This window comes from Macaca thibetana, chromosome 7 (genome assembly GCF_024542745.1).
Source record: "Macaca thibetana thibetana isolate TM-01 chromosome 7, ASM2454274v1, whole genome shotgun sequence".
In the NCBI taxonomy this organism is placed as follows: Eukaryota; Metazoa; Chordata; class Mammalia; order Primates; family Cercopithecidae; genus Macaca; species Macaca thibetana.
The window spans coordinates 3,819,731-3,839,343 of record NC_065584.1 but is presented as its reverse complement, the minus strand read 5'-3'; the positions used below and the strand labels follow the sequence as shown (position 1 = coordinate 3,839,343).

The 19,613-nt window shown below is 49.0% G+C and overlaps 2 protein-coding genes across 17 annotated transcripts in view; one reads left to right on the top strand and one right to left on the bottom strand.

Moving 5' to 3' along the window:
* Positions 1 to 19,613, bottom strand: part of CKB (creatine kinase B) — a 202,401-nt gene that overhangs the window by 105,999 nt on the left and 76,789 nt on the right. The gene's annotated exons all lie outside the window — the stretch shown is intronic.
* Positions 1,576 to 19,613, top strand: part of KLC1 (kinesin light chain 1) — a 73,388-nt gene continuing 55,350 nt past the window's right edge. For 15 of the 16 annotated variants that reach the window (XM_050798399.1, XM_050798409.1, XM_050798403.1 and 12 more), the window contains exon 1: positions 1,584 to 1,899. The gene's annotated coding sequence lies outside the window, so the exon portion shown is untranslated. Of the gene's footprint in view, positions 1,900 to 19,613 lie in introns of all 16 variants that reach the window. The other variant, XM_050798396.1, reaches the window with a different exon arrangement.

Genomic DNA, 19,613 nt, shown 5'->3' with positions numbered 1-19,613 from the left:
CTAGCTACTTGGGAGGCTGAGGCAAGAGGATCTCTGGAGCCCAGGAGTTCGAGGTTACAGTGAACTATGATTGCCACTGCCCTCCAGTCAGGGTGACAAAGATACCCTAACTCAAACAAACAAAGAAATATTGAGGAAGGAGAATATTTTTCACCTGTTACAGTAGGGCATAAGGGAGCAGTGCAGGCATCCCAGGATTCTGGCTGGGGTTGTGGCTAAGCAGAGGGGACAGTTACTGAGCTCAGCGGCACAGCAAGAGTGAGCACTCCGTGCTTGGCGGTGCCCAGCCAGTGGCTGAGCTTAGTGACATCCAAGCTGCAGTCTGGCTGAAATCACTAACCTGAAAGTGGTATGGAGGTTTGTTTGACCCTGACTCGGTGCCTCTCCCCGGGCCAACCCTAACGTGTTACCTAGGAGCTCCCCCTTTGTAGCCCACCTTTGTCTTTATAAATGAGATAAAAGTAACCAGACCTCCCTGGGAAAACCGGGATGCAGTTGCTTCTCTGGTGACTGCGGGGCATAACTGCAGGGTTCACACAGGGCTGCTGGTGCTGGGTGGTAACATCGGAAAGGAACAGCAGTTCACAAGATGGGGTTCGGGGACTGGCCCAGGAACCCCTCCAGGTTAAACGATGCCTCCGGGCCCCGCATTTGGGACGTCTGCAGGCACTGGGAGGGCTTATCCCAAGCCGCTGGCAGCAGCGAGTGGAGCCTCGCCCACTGAATCAGCATGCCCTCCCGGCTGGCTGCTGAGTCAGGCCTGCGGAGCCGGCGAAGCCGCAGGACTTGACCCAGGCCCGCTCCGCTGCCCTTCAGGCCGGGCTGGAGGTCGAGGCCCTGCAGCCAGGGAGATGCGCCGGTGGCTGCGTGGGGTCAGAGAGTGGATGTCTCCCACCCTCACAGCCTACACCCCGGCCCTTCCCCTTTGCCCGTCTGAGGCGCAGTTTGTGTCGAGGGGGAGCGCCTGGAAAGTCTCCTCGTACAGATACGAGGGTCCAAAAGCCCCGAGGAGAGGGAGGCGCAGGGTTAGGGATCAGGGTCTCGACCAAAGGCTGTCGGTTTTCCTGGAGAAGGGAGAAAGGCCTGGCCGGGATCCTGTGATTCCGGGGGCTCCCAAAGGCTTCCTAGTGGGGTTTTGGGGGGACCGAAATGAGCGCACGAAGCTCGCGGGCCTCCGAGTGGGGCGGGGCGGGAGCCCAGTGGTGGCGGCTGCGGCCAGGCCTGCACCTTCCCCGGCCGCATTTCGGTAGTGTCCACAGCCCGGCTGGAGGGGAAGGTGCCGAAGCGCTCGGTCATCGCGGCTGTGAGGTCGGAGAGGCCAGGGCCTGGCCGCCCACCCCGCGAGCCGCGCCCTGCCCCAAGCGCCCCGCCCCCGTCCGTGTTCCAGCCGGGAGGCCCGCGGCGTCCTGCACCGTCACCCTGTTCCCTGTGACCGCCCACCTGATACCCAAACAGCTTCCTCGCCCCTCCAGTCCCCAGCTCGCCGAGCGCTTGCTGAGAGCCACCCAGCCTCAGTTTCCCCAGCCCCGGGCGGCGCGAGAGGCGATGACGTCATGCCGGCGCGCGGCATTGTGGGGCGGGGCGAGGCGGGGCGCCGCGGGAGCAACACTGAGACGCCATTTTCGGCGGCGGGAGAGGCGCAGGCGGCCGAGCGGGACTGGCTGGGTCGGCTCCGCTGCCGCTGCGAGGAGGAGCCGCGGGGCTGTGCTCGGCGGCCAAGGGGACAGCGCGCGGGCGGCTGAGGATGCTACGGGGCGGCGGCGCCCCTCGCTCGTGACTGCTGCGCCGCGCCTCACACAGCCGAGGCGGGCTCCGCGCGCGGTCGCTGCTCCGCGCGCGCGCCCGGCGGCGCTCCTGGTGCTGACAGCGCGAGACAGCGCGGCCCTCAGGAGCTGGACGGTGAGTCCCCGGCGTGCGCCCCGGACCGCGGCCCCGGCCCCCTCCTCATCCTCCGCCCCGTCCCTGTCTCGCTCCTTTTCGGACCTGCCCCGGGCGCAACTCCGTCTGCATCCAGGTCCCTGTCCCGGTTTGGGTCCCAGACCCTGTCGGTTCCCACCCCGGTACCCGCCCCAGTTCACCGCCCCGGCCGGTCCGCGACCCCTTGCATGTTCAGGTCGGGTTCCTGTCCCCGGCCCCTTTCCCAGCCCCGGCTCCCGGCGCCGTGCGTCCTCCCCATCCGCGTCCCACTGCAGGTTCCGGTCCTCGACCCTGCCCAGGGCCCCGCCCTGGTCCCGCATCCGCGGCTCGGCCCAGCTGCGGGCGGCGGCGGCCTTTCCCGGGGACAGCTGTGGACCCCGGGAGCCCGCGACAGGGGAGGTGGCCGCCCCCGGGATCGCGGCGGGCGGGGAGGCCGGAGGCCCGGCGGGGCTGGCTTTGTCCGATTCCTCCTCTTCCTTCCACCCCCGCCTCTCCCGGCACCGCCCTGAGCGGACGCGCCTGTCATCCTCGCGGGCGGCGGGGGGCCGGGTCCCTCCCGAGAGCCGACTCCGCTTCGCCTCTTTGGCGACCCGTTTTTTTCGGTAACCAGATGTGAAACGTTTCAGGCGACCCTGTTCACCTAAGCTGGCGTTGCTCCAACTAAAGTTGAAGCAGCCCCCGTCCTGGAATGCTTTTTCGATGTAAAATTGGGTGCACCCTTTTCCCTAGGAAAATTAAAATAAAGCGTTAAAAAAGTGAAATTAATGCGTGATGGAGTGGATGGTTTTATACTTAATATTTGTAGGTCGTTTCTAGGTATATTTGTATTGGAATTGTTGCTGCCTGATACTTTTTATTATTTAAATGCATTAAGAATTTACATATTAAGCATTTATAAAGGAATACTTACAAAAATGATGCTTTTAAAAAATGTGAGAACAAAAAATTTGAGATATACTATTTCAGGTGTTCTGTAAAAGGGCAGTTAGAGCTTTGATTCTTTGCATTAGTTAAATTCCAAGGCCTTTTTTTTTGGTATGGCATGACTAAGCCATTGATCAGAATCAGCTCGGAATACATTGCACTAGTTTAGTGAAAAACGCATTAGGAAACTGGAACGACCTCCTTAAGTTATATTACAGCCATGGCCTTGCTTCTTTCAGGTATTGCCAACAAGCCTGTTACGGTGAGAAATTTGACCTATTGCTCTGTTTCCTAAATATTTGTAGGAATACAATGATACCAAGTATGAAGTGTATTTCAACTTGTATGGAATTCTGTGTGGGAGGGTAGGCACTCTAAAGAGCCAGTGTCTCTCCAAGTCATCAAAGAATGCAAGATCATGTTGCGGTTGAGCCTGGCAGCCCTGTCTGGCACTGAGTGCTGTGGAGGACCCAGGTGGTAACCTCTAACCCTACTGCAGCCTTGCGCACCTCACCTTGCCTAGCATTGTCTTAGAAAAGCATCCAGACGTGCACAGGAGTCTGTGTACTGGACAGCGTTTATCTCCAGCAAAGGGGAAGGGAATGACACTGGGGAGAGGCACACAGTGTCTTAAATATTTCATAACAAATAACTGCACTCATTTAAATTTTATACTTTTTTTTTTTTTTTTTTTTTTTGAGATGGAGTCTTGCTCTGTTGCCCAGGCTGGAGTGCAGTGGTGCGATATCTGCTCATGGCAAGCTCCGCCTCCCGGGTTCACGCCATTCTCCTGCCTCTGCCTCCCCAGTAGCTGGGACTCCAGGCGCCCGCCACCACGCCCAGCTAATTTTTTGTGTTTTTAGTAGAGACGGTGTTTCACCGTGTTAGCTAGGATGGTCTCGATCTCCTGACTTCATGATTTGCCCACCTTGACCTCCCAAAGGGCTGGGATTAACAGGCGTGAGCCACTGCGCCTGGCCCAAATTTATACATTTTTAAAATTTATACATTCTTAAGCATGTTTCTCAGTGTTGGAAAAAAGTCAATGTGTAACTCTGTATAGGGCCATAAACTATTTTAAAACATACTTGTATAAAAAGAAACCTAGAATAGAAAAATCAAAAGTTGAGTGAAATGTAGGATTAGTATCGCCTGAAAATGTTCTTCGTAGATAAGTGGAATGTTAGAAACCAGTATTTTATTTTTATTTATTTATTTGTTTAGAGATGAGTCTTGCTCTGTCGCTTAGACTGGAGTTCAGTGGTATGATCTCGGCTCCCTGCAACCTCCGCTTCCCAGGTTCAAGAAGTTCTCCTGCCTCAGCCTCCCTAGTAGCTGAGATTACAGGCGCCCACTACTACACCAGGCTAATTTTTTGTATTTTTAGTAGAGACGGGGTTTCACCACGTTGGCCAGGCTGGTCTCGAACTCCTAACCTCAGGTGATCCACCCGCCTCAGCCTCCCAAAATGCTAGGATTACAGGTGTGAGCCATTGCGCCTGGGCTGAAACCAGTATTTTATGTAGCAAAGAAATGATCAGTAATATATTCAAACGAGAGTAATATATTCAAACGAGAGTATTTGGGAAGATTTAAGTGTCAAATTTCAGGGCATATAATAAAAATGACAAGCAAATTAAGATGCAAATACTGGTCTTAAATGTCTGTTGAGAATCAACTGAATGGCAGGTACTGTGCTGAGTAGTCAGCGATATGTTGCTAAAAGAGCTACTGTTGGCCAGGTGTGGTGGCTCACGCCTGTAATCCTGGTGCTTTGGGAGGCCAAGGCGGGTCACCTGAGGTCAGGAGTTCAAGACCAGCCTGGCCAACATGGTAAAACCCCATCTCTACTAAAAATACAAAAATTAGCTAGGTGTGGTAGTGCACACCTGTAATCCCAGCTACTCGTGAGACTGAGGAATGAGAATCACTTGAACCGGGAAGTGGAGGTTGTAGTGAGTTGAGATCACGTCACTGCACTCCAGCCTGCATGACTGAAGCGAGACTCCATCTCAAAACAAACTAAAAAAAAAGAGCAGCTGTCAGCCGTGCGATGGCTTATGCCTGTAATCCCAGCACTTTAGGAGGCCAAGGTGGACTGATCACCTGAGGTCAGGAGTTTGAGACCTGCTTGGCCAACATGGTAAAACCCTGTCTCTACTAAAAATAGAAACAAAAAAACCAAAAAAACAAAAAAACCAACAAAAAAAACCGGGTGTGGTGGCAGGTGCCTCTAATCCCAGCTACTTGGAAGACTGAGGCTGGAGAATCGCTTGAACCCAAGAGGTGGAGGTTGCAGTGAGCTGAGATCACGTCTTTGCACTCCAGCCTGGTTAACAAGAGCAAAACTCTGTCTCAAAAAAAAAAAAAAAAAAAAACCAAAAATCTCTGTCCTCTAGGAGCTCACAGGCTGGCATGGACAGGTACCACAGACCAGGTTAAAGGCTGTGATGAGTGCACTGAGGAGGCGATTCTTCACGAAAGAAAAGTACAAATCAGCCAGTGTCGGGGGTCAGGGATTGGGATTGGGGTTCCTGTTTGGAGGAAATAAATCCTGAGGTTGTGCTGCTGTAAAGGGGTGTGTTGGTAAGGGAGCGTGGGAGTGAGAGTGGAAAGATGAAGTTAAGAAAGGCCCTGAATGACTTCTTAGAAGTCTGCTTTCATTCTGAGGTTTACAAGTGAGGGTTGGAAGATTTTTTTTTTTTTTCCGAGATGGAGTCTCGCTCTGTCACCCAGGCTGGAGTGCAGTGGCACGATCTCTGCTCACTTCAGCCTCCGCCTCCAGGGTTCAAGCGATTCTCCTACCTCAGCCTCCCGAGTAGCTGGGACTACAGGTGTGTGCCACCACGCCTGGCTAATTTTTTGTATTTTTAGTAGAGACAGGGTTTCACCATGTTAGCCAGGATGGTCTGCATCTCCTGACCTCGTGATCTGCCTGCCTTGGCCTCCCAAAGTGTTGGGATTACAGGTGAGCCACCGTGCCTGGCCGGAGGGTTGGAAGATTCTAAGGAGCCAGGTGACACTTTAAAAAGAGCATAGGCAGGCTGGCTGGGCTGGTGCCACTGCACTCCAGCTTGGACGACAGAGCGAGACTCTGTCTCAAAAAAAAAAAAAAAAAAAGAGCATAGGCAGTTGTGGGGCAGGTGCTGTGAACTGGGATGAGATTAATTAGGAAGCCGTTAACCCCAACTGAGCAAGCCTCAGGATTAGGGCAGTGACAGAAGGAACAGAGAAGCTAGATGGGGGGCAGGGGCTGGGCCATAAGGGTTATAGTCAATCTGATTTGGGGCTGATTGGATTGGGGTAAATGAGGAGGTGCAGGTAGGACTCCCCAGAATGATCCTGTGAAAACCTGAGTCACTCCTCTGTTAAAGCTTTTGTCAGTGTCCTCCGAGTACCCCACCCTGTCTCTTTTCATCTTCCTGCTCTGGCCCTACTCAAGCACTTCCAGGCACATCTGGAGTTCTGAACCAAACCCACTCTTCTAGTGATTAGCATTTCCTCACTTGCCCATATACTCCTTAGCCTGTGCCTTGATTTTTCTCCTTAGCACACCTCACTATCTAAAATGCTGTATCATCATTATTATTATTATTTTATTGTTTTTTGAGACAGAGTCTCGCTGTGTCACCCAGGCTGGAGTGCAGTGGCATGATCTCAGCTCACTGCATCCTCCGCCTCCCGGGTTCAAGCCTTTCTCAGCCTCCCAAGTAGTTGGGACTACAGGCATGTGCTACCACACCCAGCTAATTTTTTTATTTTTAGTGGAGATGGGATTTCACCATGTTAGCCAGGCTGGTCTCAAACTCCTGACCTCAAGTGATCCGCCCGCCTCAGCCTCCCAAAGTGCTAGGATTATAGGCCTGAGCCACTGTACCCGGCTGATACTGTGTTGTTTTAATCATTTTCTTTCTTTTATTATTTGTCTCCACTTAAGTTCATCATCTCCACAAGGGTGTGGAATTTTGTCTCTTGTATTCAGTGTCAGTGCTTGGCACGTAGTAGGAACTTAGTAAATGTTTGTTGAAGAAATGCATCTAGAATGACTTCCTCATCTCTAACTTGGGTGACTCACTGGCTGGTGACACTTAAACCCAAGGAGGGAAAATGGGAGAAGGAGATTGCCAGTTTGTTTTTGGGTATGTTAAATCCAAAAACACTTCGGGAGGCCGAGGCAGGCGGATCACCTGAGGTCAGGAGTTTGAGACCAGCCTGGCCAACATGGTGAAACTTTGTCTCTACTAAAAATCCAAAATTAGCCGCGTGTGGTGGCATGCTTCTGTAGTCTCAGCTGCTTCGGAGGCTGAGGCAGGAGAATCACTTGAACCTGGGAGGCGGAGGTTACAGTGAGCCAGATCGTGCCACTGCACCCCAGCCTGGGAGACAGAGACTCCCGTCTCAAAAAAAAAAAAAAAAAAAAGTAAAATAGGTACTGTTACTGAGATTCTACTCTTAAGAAATTTGAGGGTGAGAGAGGGGAAGTTTCTGAAATCAAAGTTACACAGCTGTGAAGTCAGGATTCTGAGTCACGTTTTTTGCTTCTGCAGTACAAGCTTCGAATCATCTTGTAGTACTTAAAGCTGCACCTTCAAGTGAATCATAATGCTGTTTAATCCTATCATTACTTTTTCTTGGGAAAACCTTGCACCACTTCAATTTTTTTCAAAGATGTACCATTTTAGCGATTTATAAGTTCACAATTCAGTAGTGTTAAGGATATGCACGTTGTTGTTCCACATTTCTAGAACTCTTTGATCTGGCAGCACTGAGACTGTAGCCCCTAAATACTGATATCTCCTCCTCCCTCACCCTCCCCCGGTAACCATCTTTTCTACTTTGTTTCTATGATTTTGACTGCTTACAATACTTTACTTTTTATTTTTTTTGAGATGGAGTTTCGCTCTTGTTGCCCAGGCTGGAGTGCAGTGGCACAATCTTGGCTTACTGCAACCTCTGCCTCCTGGGTTCAAGTGATTCTTCTGCTTCAACCTCCCGAGTAGCTGGGATTACAGGCATGTGCCACCACGCTGGGCTCATTTTGTATTTTTAGTAGAGATGGGTTTCTCCATGTTGGCCAGGCTGGTCTTGAACTCCTGACCTCAGGTGATCGCCCCCGTCGGCCTCCCAAAGTGCTGGGATCACAGGCGTGAGCCACTGTGCCTGGCCTTACCTGTCTTTTTCATCTGAGCCATTCTAGTGGATGTATAGTGGCATCTTGTTAGTTTTAATGTGTATTTCCCTGATGACTCATAATGGTGAGCACTTACGTGCTTGTCGGTCTTTTGTATACCTGGACTTGTAAAATGTCTGTTCAAGACTTTTGCCCATTTAAAAAATTGGATTAAGTTCCTTATTTATTTATTTATTTTTTTGAGATGGAGTCTCACTCTGTCGCCCAGGCTGGAGTGCAGTGGCGCAATCTCGGCTCACTGCAAGCTCTGCCTTCCGGGTTCACGCCTTTCTCCTGCCTCAGCCTCCCGAGTAGCTGGGACCTGCCACCACGCCCGGCTAATTTTTTGTATTTTTAGTAGAGACGGGGTTTCACCGTGTTAACCAGGATGGTCTTGATCTGCTGACCTTGTGATCTGCCCGCCTCGGCCTCCCAAAGTGCTGGGATTACAGGTGTGAGCCACTGTAGCCGGCCTGTTTTGTTTTTTTTTTTTGGAGACAGAGTCTCACTTTGTTGCCCAGGCTGGAGTGCAGTGGTGTAATCTCGGCTCATTGCAGGCTCTGCCTCCCAGGTTCAGGCCATTCCCCTGCCGCAGCCTCCGGAGTAGCTGGGACTACAGGTGCCCGCCCCCACACCCGGCTAATTTATTTTTATTTCTATTTTTATTTTATTTTTAGTAGATGGGTTTCACGATGTTAGCCAGGATGGTCTCGATCTCCTGACCTCATGATCCACCCGTCTTGACCTCCCAAAGTGCTGGTATTACAGGCATGACCCACCGTGCCCGGCAGTTCCTTACATATTTTTTATACAAGTCATTTGCCAGATATATATGTGTTGCAAATATTTTTTACTAATCTGTGGCTTAACTTTATTTTTTGATAGTGCCTTTTAATAAATCAATACTTTCAATTGTTTTAACCAAGGTCTGGCAAGTTTTATTAAATAAATTTTCACAGGATTTATTTTTATCTTTTTTTTTTTTTGAGATGGAGTTTTCACTCTTGTTGCCTAAGCTGGAGTGGAATGGTATAATATCAACTCACTGCAACCTCTGTCTCCCAGGTTCAAGCCATTTTCCTGCCTCAGCCTCCTGAGTAGCTGGGATTACAGGCGTGCACCACCACGCTTGGCTACTTTTTTTGTAGAGATGGGGTTTCACCATGTTGGCCAGGCTGGTCTTGAACTCTTGACCTCAGGTGATCTGCCCACCTTGGCCTCCTACAGTGCTGGGATTACAGGCATGAGCCACTGTGCTAGCCACAGGGTTTACTTTTTACGAGTCAGTTCTGTCATCCTTCTAATGATATCAGAATCACCTGAATCAGTGCCAGCCAGTGTGCATACTCTATAGTAGTATCCACATGCTCTGCTCAGTTCAGTATTATTGCCACTGTAGTGATGGACACCAATTTTGGCCAAGATTGCACAGTACTTTATTTCAGATTTCCTCAAAGCTGGGCAGTTGCTGGAGAGGATGACCGATTTCGCTTTGCTTTGTCTGATCATATTCTGAGTCTGCTTGTACCCTGGCACGTACTTTGCACTTTTTTTTTTTTTTGAAATGGAGTCTTGCTCTGTCGCCCAGTCTGGAGTGCAGTGGCGCGATCTCGGCTCACTGCAGCCTCTGCCTCCGGGTTCCAGCGATTCTGCTGCCTCAGCCTCCTGGGTAGCTGGGATTACGGGCGCGCGCCACCACGCCTGGATAATTTTGGTATTTTTAGTAGGGATGGGGTTTCACCATGTTGGCCAGGCTGGTCTCGAACTCCTGACCTCAGGGATCTGCCCACCTCGGCCTCCCACAGCGCTGGGATTAGAGGCGTGAGCCACTGCACTCAGCCACTTTCCACTTTTCGTAACAAGTTGGAGCCTAGAAATGACAAATTCTTTCATCTTCTTTCCTGCCTCAGGTGCAGGACAGCCCCCAACGAAGAACAGCTGCCAAATGACCAGGGAGTGAGAAAGGTAGTACTTGAAAATTTCGATGAAGTCCAGTTTTTCAGTTCATTCTTTTATGGCTCCTGCTTTCTTATCTATTTATTATTATTATTATTATTATTTTTTTTTTTTTTTTGAGACGGAGTCTCACACTGTTGCCCAGGCTGGAGTGCAGTGGCGCGATCTCGGCTCACTGCAAGCTCCGCCTCCCGGGTTCCCGCCATTCTCCTGCCTCAGCCTCCTGAGTAGCTGGGACTACAGGCGCCCACCACCGCGCCCGGCTAATTTTTTGTATTTTTAGTAGAGACGGGGTTTCACTGTGGTCTCGATCTCCTGACCTTGTGATCCGCCCGCCTCGGCCTCCCAAAGTGCTGGGATTACAGGCTTGAGCCACCGCGCCCGGCCTCTATTTATTATTATTATTTTTCATAGAGATGGGGTCTCATAATGTTGCCCAGGCTAGTCTTAAATTCCAGGGCTCAAGCAATCCTCCCACCTTTGCCTTCCAAAGTGCTAGGATTCCAGGCATGAGCCACTTTGCCCTGCTTATGTTTTAAAATCATTAAAAAGAAATACACTGTTTTGGGAAGTTGAAGATACACAGAGGTATCAATAGCCATACAGAGATGTCAGTGAAAGGTGTCCCATTTCCTTTGTCCTGAGACACTGTTTTGTTTTTTGAGACAGGGTCTCCCTCTGTCACCCAGGCCGAAGTACAGTGGTGCTATCATGGCTCACTGCAACCTCTGATTCTTAGGCTCAAGTGATCCTCGTGCCCAGCCTCCTGAGTAACTGGGACCAGAGGTGCATGCCACCTTACTCAGCTGGAGAGAATTTATTTTTTTTTATTTATGTTTTTTGAAACGGAGTCTTGCTCTGTTGCCCAGGCTGGAGTGCCGTGGTGTGACCTCGGCTCGCTGCAGCTTCCACTTCCCAGGTTTAAACGATTCTCCTGCCTCAGCCTCTCGAGTAGCTAGGTTTACAGACACACGCTACCACACCCCGCTAATTTTTTTGTATTTTTAGTAGAGACGAGGTTTCACTGTTTTGGCCAGGCTGGTCTTGAACTCCTGCCCTCAGGTGATGCGCCCACCTTGGCCTTCCAAAGTGCTGGAATTACAAGCGTGAGCCACCGCGCCCAGCCTGAGATAATTTATTTATTTTTAATGTTTTCTTTTCCTTTTTTTTCCCCCCGAGACAGAGTCTTGCACTGTTGCCCAGGCTGGAGTGCAGTGACCCAACCTCGGCTCACTGCAGCCTCTGCCTCCCAGATCCAAGTCATTGTCCTGCCTCAGCCTCCCGAGTAGTTGGGATTACAGGCACGCGCCACCACACCCAGCTAATTTTTGTATTATTCGTAGAGATGCGGTTTCACCATGTTAGCAAGGCTGGTCTCAAACTCCTGACCTCAGGTGATCTACCCACCTCCCCCTCCCAAAGTGCCGGGATTATAGGTGTGAGCCACCGTGCCTGGCCTGAGATAATTTATTTTTTAAAAATGTTTTCTTTGGCTAGGTGCGGTGGCTCACGCCTGTAATCCCACCACTTTGGGAAGCCAAGGTGAGTGGATCATGAGGTCAGGAGATTGAAACCATGCTAGCCAACATGTTGAAACCCTGTCTCTACTGAAAAAACAAAAATTAGCCAGGCGTGGTGGCGCGTGCCTGTAATCCCAGCTACTTGGGAGGCTGAGGCAGCAGAATCACTCGAACCGGGGAGTCGGAGAATGAAGTGAGCCAAGATGGCGCCATTGCACTCCAGCCTGGCGACAGAGCGAGACTCCGTCTCAAGAAAAAAAAAATGTTTTCTTTAATTGCCTTTCTTCATTTAGGAAAGAACATTATTCCATTGATTAGCATTTAAATACATAAACTTAGTCTTATGGTATGTTTGTCTGCTGACATTTTTAATATTTGATTAAAGGTGCTTTTTGTAACCACAGAATTAATATCTGTATTTGTATATTTTGCCCCATACTCCCGCAGTACTCTGTTACGTATTCTCTTAGTCACGCAGTGAGACGAAGCTGTTTTTTCCTTTCTATTTGATCAGCCAAGAACTTGGAATAGAGATGTTTGCATCGTGAGGACTTACTCATTCTTGTTTTCAGAAAAAGCATGTTATCCTGTATTTTCATGTAGTACCCTTTCTTCTAGTGTCTTGTGCTTACAATTTACATCTGAAGGATGGGCCTGTGGTCCTATGGCAAATTAAGTGAACCAGCTCGCTTTCCAGTCATGACCAGGAGGCTGGCTGACCCGCCTAGGGGTAAGCACCTGACAGCTGGCTGGGGAAATCGCCTGCTTGTAAAAATCTCTTCAGGTGCAGCCATGGTTATTTATTTATTTATTTATTTTTGAGACGGAGTTTTGCTCTTGTTGCTGGAGTGCAATGGCACGATCTCGGCTCACTGCAACATCTGCCTCCCAGATTGAAACGATTCTCCTGCTGCAGCCTCAAGAGTATCTGGGATTACAGACATGCACCACCATGCCCGGCTAATTTTGTATTTCTAGTAGAGACGGGGTTTCTCCATGTTGATCAGGCTGGCCTCGAACTCCCGACCTCAGGTGATCTGTCAGCTTTGGCCTCCTCAGTGCTGGGATTATAGATGTGAGCCACCATGCTCAGCCACAGCCATGGTTATTAATAGGCCTCTTTAGATTTCTAAAAGAGCTCCGTCACCTTTTCCAGAGCTGCGTGTATACCTGGAAACAGTGGTGTGGTTAGGTTGTTGAAGAGTTAGAGGGTCTGTGTCCATAGAGGTGGCTGGTTTCAAAACAATCCCAGTGGACTTCCTAAGCAGGCTGTGGGGGAAAAGTATCCAGAGGGGTTCTGTCTGACCTCCTTTCCTTAATTCTGAAAGCACATCTACAAATAAGTCACCCAAAGGCCAAATAGATGCATTTGTTTTGTCTGGTAGTTAATGTTTTCTTTTTAAAAAATATTTGTGTATTTATTTAATTTTTGAGACAGGGTCTTGCTGTTTTGCCTAGGTTGGAGTGCAGTGTCACAATCTTGGCTCAGTGCAGCCTCCGTGTTCAAATGATTGTCCCACCTCTGCCCCTGAAGTAGCTGGGACTAAAGGTGCACACCACCATGACCGGCTAATATTTTGTAGAGACAGGGTTTCACGGCATCACCCTGTCTGGTCTCTAACTTCTGGGCTCAAGTGATCACTCTCCTTGGCCTCCCAAAGTGCTGGGATTACAGGCGTGAGCCACTATGCTGGGCCATCACGATACTATTTATTTCCCTGAATATGACTTGGACTGTTCCTGTAGGCTAGTCCCTTCACCTTATGACCCTCTTCGCTGGTATTCTTTGGGGCTTCTGCGCCTGTGTATGGGGATGGGACATGACCTCTCTGATCTGGCCAGCACTGCCAGGGTTTCCTGTTGGCTCAACTCAGATGCACATCTCTTGGTAAAACATCCCTTATAAACAAATTTTTGCAAGGCAAAAACCTCTGTTTTCTTCCCTCCATCCCAGTTTTCCTTAATATGCTACCCTCCTCTGTATTTATAGGAACTTTATTTAACATTTGAGAATTATGAGAGTAATTCACATTTCTTTCTTGACTGTCCTTCATTCTGTATACCCAGACCTGTTTATTTTTCTACCACGTTCTTTTTCTCTTTTAGAAAATTGAAATGTAAGTCACATCACATCAAATGCTCCATTTTAAAGTGCAGTGCAGTGATTTTTAATGTATTCTCTGTTTTGTGCGACTACAATCTATCTAATTCCTCACATTCCTTTTTCCTTTTGAGTGCTTGGTGGTGGTTTTTTTTTTAACTTTCTTCATCACTGTGAGCTTTCCCCACCTGGCTGAATTTCACATGATAAAACCAGGGGAGATAAAGTGACCAAAGATGATGCCTTTTGCTTCTCTGGCCTTTGCTTTCATTTTATTAATTTTTTTTTTTTTTTTTTTTTTTTTTTTTTTTGAGACAGAGTCTTGCTCTGTCACTCAGGCTGGAGTCTGGTTGTATATATATGAACACAGTGGGGTGTGTGGGTGTGTGTGAACATTGTGGTGTGTATGTATGAACACAGTGGGGGTGTGTGTGCGTGAGCACAGTGGTGTGTATGTATGAACATGGGGTGTGTGTGTGAGCACAGTGTGTATGTGTGAACGCAGTGGGGGTGTGTGTGAGCATGGTGGTGTGTATGTATGAACGTAGGGTGTATGTGTGTGAGCAGAGGGGTGTGTGTGGATGTGTGTGTGTTCATGCAGCATGGTAGGGTTCCTGAAGCAGAGGGACACTTGGAGCAAAGAGAGCTTGGATTCTGTTCCTCTTATCAGTAGAATAAGCTAAAGTCACTTCATCTATCCCAGTTTTCTCAGCTGTAAATGGAAATTATAATGATAGGTCATCAAACTACCTGCAGATTTTTTTATTGTTATTTCAGTAAAATATTATACATTTGAAAATGTTCCCAAAACTAAAATATTGGATAGATGTGAATTCTTCTTTCCTTTTTTTTTTTTTGAGATGGAGTCTTGCTCTGTCGTCTAGGCTGGAGTGCAGTGGCATGATCTTGGCTCATTGCAACCTCTACCTCCTGAGTTCAAGTGATTCTCTAGCCTTAACCTCCCAAGTAGCTGGGACTACAGGCATGTGCCACCACGCCTGGCTAATTTTTGTATTTTTAGTAGAGATGGGATTTCACCATGTTGGCCAGGCTGTTCTTGAACTCCTGACCTCAAGTGATCCGCCCGCCTCAGCCTCCCAAAGTGTTGGGATTACAGGCATGAGCCACCGCGCGTGGCTCTTTCTTGTCTTTTACTTATTTAGTTTTTTGAGACGGGGCTGGGCTGGAGTGTAGTGGTACCACCAAGGCTTCTGTAGCCTTGACCTCCCAGGCTCAGACAATCCGCCCACCTTAGCTGGGACCTCAGGCTCGTGCCACCACACCCAGCTAATTTTAAATTTTGTAGAGACAGGGTCTCACTGTATTCCCCAGGCTGATCTTGAACTCCTGGGCTCAAGCGGTGCTCCTGTCTTGGCCTCCCAAAGTGCTGGGATTACTGGTATGAGCCACCACACCCGGCCCATATGTGAATTCTTTATTTTTATTTTATTATTTTTGAGACAGGGTCTCACTCTGTCACCCAGGCTGGAGCGCAATGGTGCAATCACGGCTCACTGCAGCCTTGACTTCCTGGACTCCAGCGATACTCACACCTCAGCCTCCTAAGTAGCTGGGACCACAGGTGCATGTGACCACGCCCAGCTAATTTTGGAATTTTTTTTTAGGACGGGGGTTTGCCATGTTTCCCCGTCTGGCTTCGAAATCCTGAGCTCAAGAGATCCACCTGCCTTGGCCTCCCAAAGTGCTGGGATTATAGGTGTGAACCACTGAGTCAGGCTGTGAATTCTTTGTTTTAGAGAGAGAGTTTTGCTCTGTTGTGGAGTGCAGTGGCACGATCTCGGCTCACTGGAAGCTCCGCCTCCCGCTTCACACCATTCTCCTGCCTCAGCCTCCTGAGTAGCTGGGATTACAGGCGCCTGCCACAATGCCCGGCTAATTTTTGTATTTCTAGTAGAGATGGGGTTTCACCGTGTTAGCCAGGGTGGTCTCGATCTCCTGACCTTGTGATCTGCCTGCTTCAGCCTCCCAAAGTGCTGGGATTACAGGCATGAGCCACCGTACCCGACCTGAAGGCATTTGTTTAATTGCCTTTTGCTTCTAGTGTGGCTGTTAAGAAGCCTAAAGTTGGCCAGGCATGGTGGCTCACACCTGTAATCCCAGCACTTTGAGAGGCCGAGGTGGGTGGATCACAAGGTCAGGAGATCGAGACCATCCTGGCTAATACAGTGAAACCCCGTCTCTACTGAAAATACAAAAAATTAGCTGGGCGTGGTGGCAGGCGCCTGTGGTCCCAGCTACTTGGGAGGCTGAAGAAGGCGAATGGCCTGAACCTGGGAGGCAGAGCTTGCAGTGAACCGTGATCACGCCACTGCACTCCAGCCTGGGTGACAGAGCGAGACTCCTGGCAAAAAAAAAAAAAAAAAAAAAAAAAAAAAAAAAAAAAAAAAAGCCTAAAGTTATTCCTGATTCTTTCTACATGACTTCTTTTTTTTTTTTTTTTTTTTTTTTGGAGACAGAGTCTTGCTCTGTCGCCTAGGCTAGAGTGCAGTGGTGTGATCTAGGCTCACTGCAACCTCTGCCTCCCGGGTTCAAGCAATTCTCTGCCTCAGCCTACTGAGTGGCTGGGATTACAGGCACCCGCCACCACGCCTGGCTAATTTTTTTGTGTTTTTAGTAGAGAAGGGTTTTCATCATGTTGGCCAGACTGGTCTTGAACTCCTGACCTCCTGATCCACCCACCTAGGCTCCCAAAGTGCTGGGATTACAGCCATGAGCCACCGCATCTGGTCTACATGACCTGTTTTTTTTCCTCCCTCTCTGGAAGTATAGAGAATATTCTTTGGGACTGGGTGTGGTAGCTCACGCCTATAATCCCAGTACTTTGGGAGGCCAAGGTAGGAGGATCACTTGAGCCCAGGACTTTGAGACCATTCTGGGCAACATAGTGAGACCCTGTCTCTATTAAAAAAAAGAAAAGAAAAGAAAAATAATACTCTCTTGTCACCACAATATTTTAATTTTCTTAGGACAATTTTTTTTTTGGGGGTCAATTCCTACCTTTAGAACAGTGCCTTGCATAAAGTAGAGGCTCAGTAAACATTTCCTTGAGGAATGGATGGATGTTATTCTTTTTTTTTTTTTTTTTTTTTTTTTTTTTTTGAGACGGAGTCTCGCTCTGTCACCCAGGCTGGAGTGCAGTGGCTGGATCTCAGCTCACTGCAAGCTCCGCCTCCCGGGTTCACGCCATTCTCCTGCCTCAGCCTCCCAAGTAGCTGGGACTACAGGCGCCTGCCACCTCGCCCGGCTAAGTTTTTGTATTTTTAGTAGAGATGGGGTTTCACCGTGTTACCCAGGATGGTCTCGATCTCCTGACCTCGTGATCCGCCCGTCTCGGCCTCCCAAAGTGCTGGGATTACAGGCTTGAGCCACCGCGCCCGGCCGGATGGATGTTATTCTTTTGGGGCTGGCCAGATTTCTTTCTTTCGTTCTTTTCTTTCTTTCTTTCCTTCCTTCTTTCCTTCCTTCCTTCCTTCCTTCCTTCCTTCCTTCCTTCCTTCCTTCCTTCCTTCCTTTTTTTCTTTCTTTTCTTTCTTTTTCTTTCTCTCTCCTTCCTTCCTTCCTTCCTTCCTTCCTTCCTTCCTTCCTTCCTTCCTTCCTTCCTTCCTTCCTTCCTTCCTTCCTTCCTTCCTTCCTTCCTTCCTTTCTCTCTCTTTCTCTCTCTTTCTCTCTCTTTCTCTCTTTTTCTTTGAGTTTCACTCTTGTTGCCCAGGCCGGAGTGCAATGGGGCGATCTCGGCTCACTGCAACCTCTGCCTCCTGGGTTCAGGCGATTCTCTTGCCTCCACCTCTCAAGTAGCTGGGATTACAGGTATGTGCCACCATACCTGACTAATTTTGTATTTTTGTAGAGTCGGGGTTTCTCCGTGTTTGCCAGGCTGGTCTCCAACTCCCGACCTCAGGTGATCCGCCCGCCTCGGCCTCCCAAAGTGCTGGGATTATGGGCGTGAACCCCTGTGCCTGGCCTGGGGCTGGCCATATTTCTCAGGAAAATTTGCTTGTCTTTTTTTTGGAGGCAAAGACCTAGCTGCCCTACCAGGTCTACAAACCAAGTGGTGAATGAGAGTTGGGCATCTCCCAGGTTCCCTCTGGTGCTGCCTAGCTCAGTTCTTCTGCAGTTCCCTGCCGTGCTTGTAGTGGACATCGAAGTTGCACTTCTCGGTTTTAAAGCCCACCCAGTGCAGTCGTGTGTGTGTTATGCTGAACGTTGGGGATGTGTTTTGAGGAATGCATTGTTAAATGATTTCGTTGTGGGGGTATCAGGGAGTACATTTACACAAACCTAGAAAGTACAGCCTACTGCACACCTAGGCGGTACGGTGTAGCCCATTGCTCCTAGGCTAAAAACCTGTACAACATGTAGCTGTAGTAGGCAACTGTAACACTGGTAAACGTTTGTGCAACTAAACATGTCTCAACATAGAAAAGATGTAGTCAAAATAGGTATTGTAATCTTTTTTTTTTTTTCTTTTTTGAGACGGAGTCTGGCTGTGTCGCCCAGACTGGAGTGCAGTGGGGCGTGATCTCGGCTCACTGCAAGCTCCGCCTCACAGGTTCATCCCATTCTCCTGCCTCAGCCTCCAGAGCAGCTGGGACTACAGGCACTCGCCACCACACCCAGCTAATTTTTTTGTATTTTTAGCAGAGACGGGGTTCCACTGCGTTAGCCAGGATGGTCTCGATCTCCTGACCTTGTGATCCACCCACCTCGGCCTCCCAAAGTGCTGGGATAATGGGCGTGAGCCACCGCGCCCAGCCTGGTGTTATAATCTTATGGGACCACTGTCAAATATGAGGTCCCTCCTTGACCAAAATGTCATTATACTGCACATGACTGTGTTGTCTGTGTTATACGAATTGTCTATTCTAAGTGTGTTAGTTTCCATCGTATCTGTCAGGGATTTAGTTAAAATTCCCAAGGCCTTCTCTTTTGGTCATTAGTGTAGAGTAAGTAAAATATCACTCCTGTCATAAAGGACAAATTAAAAGGACAGTTTTACTGTGTAATAAGAACTATTTTCTGAGACAGTCTTGCTTGCTCTGTCACCCAGGCTGGAGTGCAGTGGCACGATCATGGCTCATGCAGCCTTGAACTCCTGGGCTCAAGCTATCCTCCCACTTCAGCCTCCCAAGTAATTGGGAGTATAGGCACATACTACCATGCCCATCTGATTTTTAATTTTTTAATTAAAATATGTATGTTGCATATATGTGTGTATATATACATATTTCAGACAAGGTCTTTGTCACCCGGGCTGAAGTGCAGTGGTACAGTCATGGCTCACTGCAGCTGCGAACTGCAGACATGCATTTTCATGCCTAGCTAATTTTTTTTTTCTTTTTTTTATTGAAGAGATGGGACCCCTCTATGTTGCCCAGGCTGTTCTTGAACTCATGGGCTCAAACAGTCTTTCTGCTTCAGCCTCCCAAGTAGCTGGGACTACAAGCATGTGTCACCATGCCTAATTTTTTTTTTTTTTTTTTGTAGAGATGGGGTCTTGCTGTCTTGCCTAGGCTGGTCTGGAATTCCTGGGTTCAAGGGATCCTCCCACCTCGTCCTCCCAAAGTGCTGGGATTACATCAGCCACAGTGTCTAGCATAAGAACTATTTCTGGCCGGGCACGGTGGCTCAAGCCTGTAATCCCAGCACTTTGGGAGGCCGAGACGGGCGGATCACGAGGTCAGGAGATCGAGACCATCCTGGCTAACACGGTGAAACCCTGTCTCTACTAAAAAAATTCAAAGAAAAAAAATAGCCGGGCGAGGTGGCGGGCGCCTGTAGTCCCAGCTACTTGGGAGGCTGAGGCAGGAGGATGGCGTAAACCCGGGAGGCGGAGCTTGCTGTGAGCTGAGATCCAGCCACTGCACTCCAGCCTGGGCGACAGAGCAAGACTCCGTCTCAAAAAAAATAAAAATAAAAAATAAAAAAAATAAAAAATAAAAAAAAAAGAACTATTTCTATTTTGTATATTACCTCTGCTTGGATTACTTTAGAGCAGAGGTAAAGC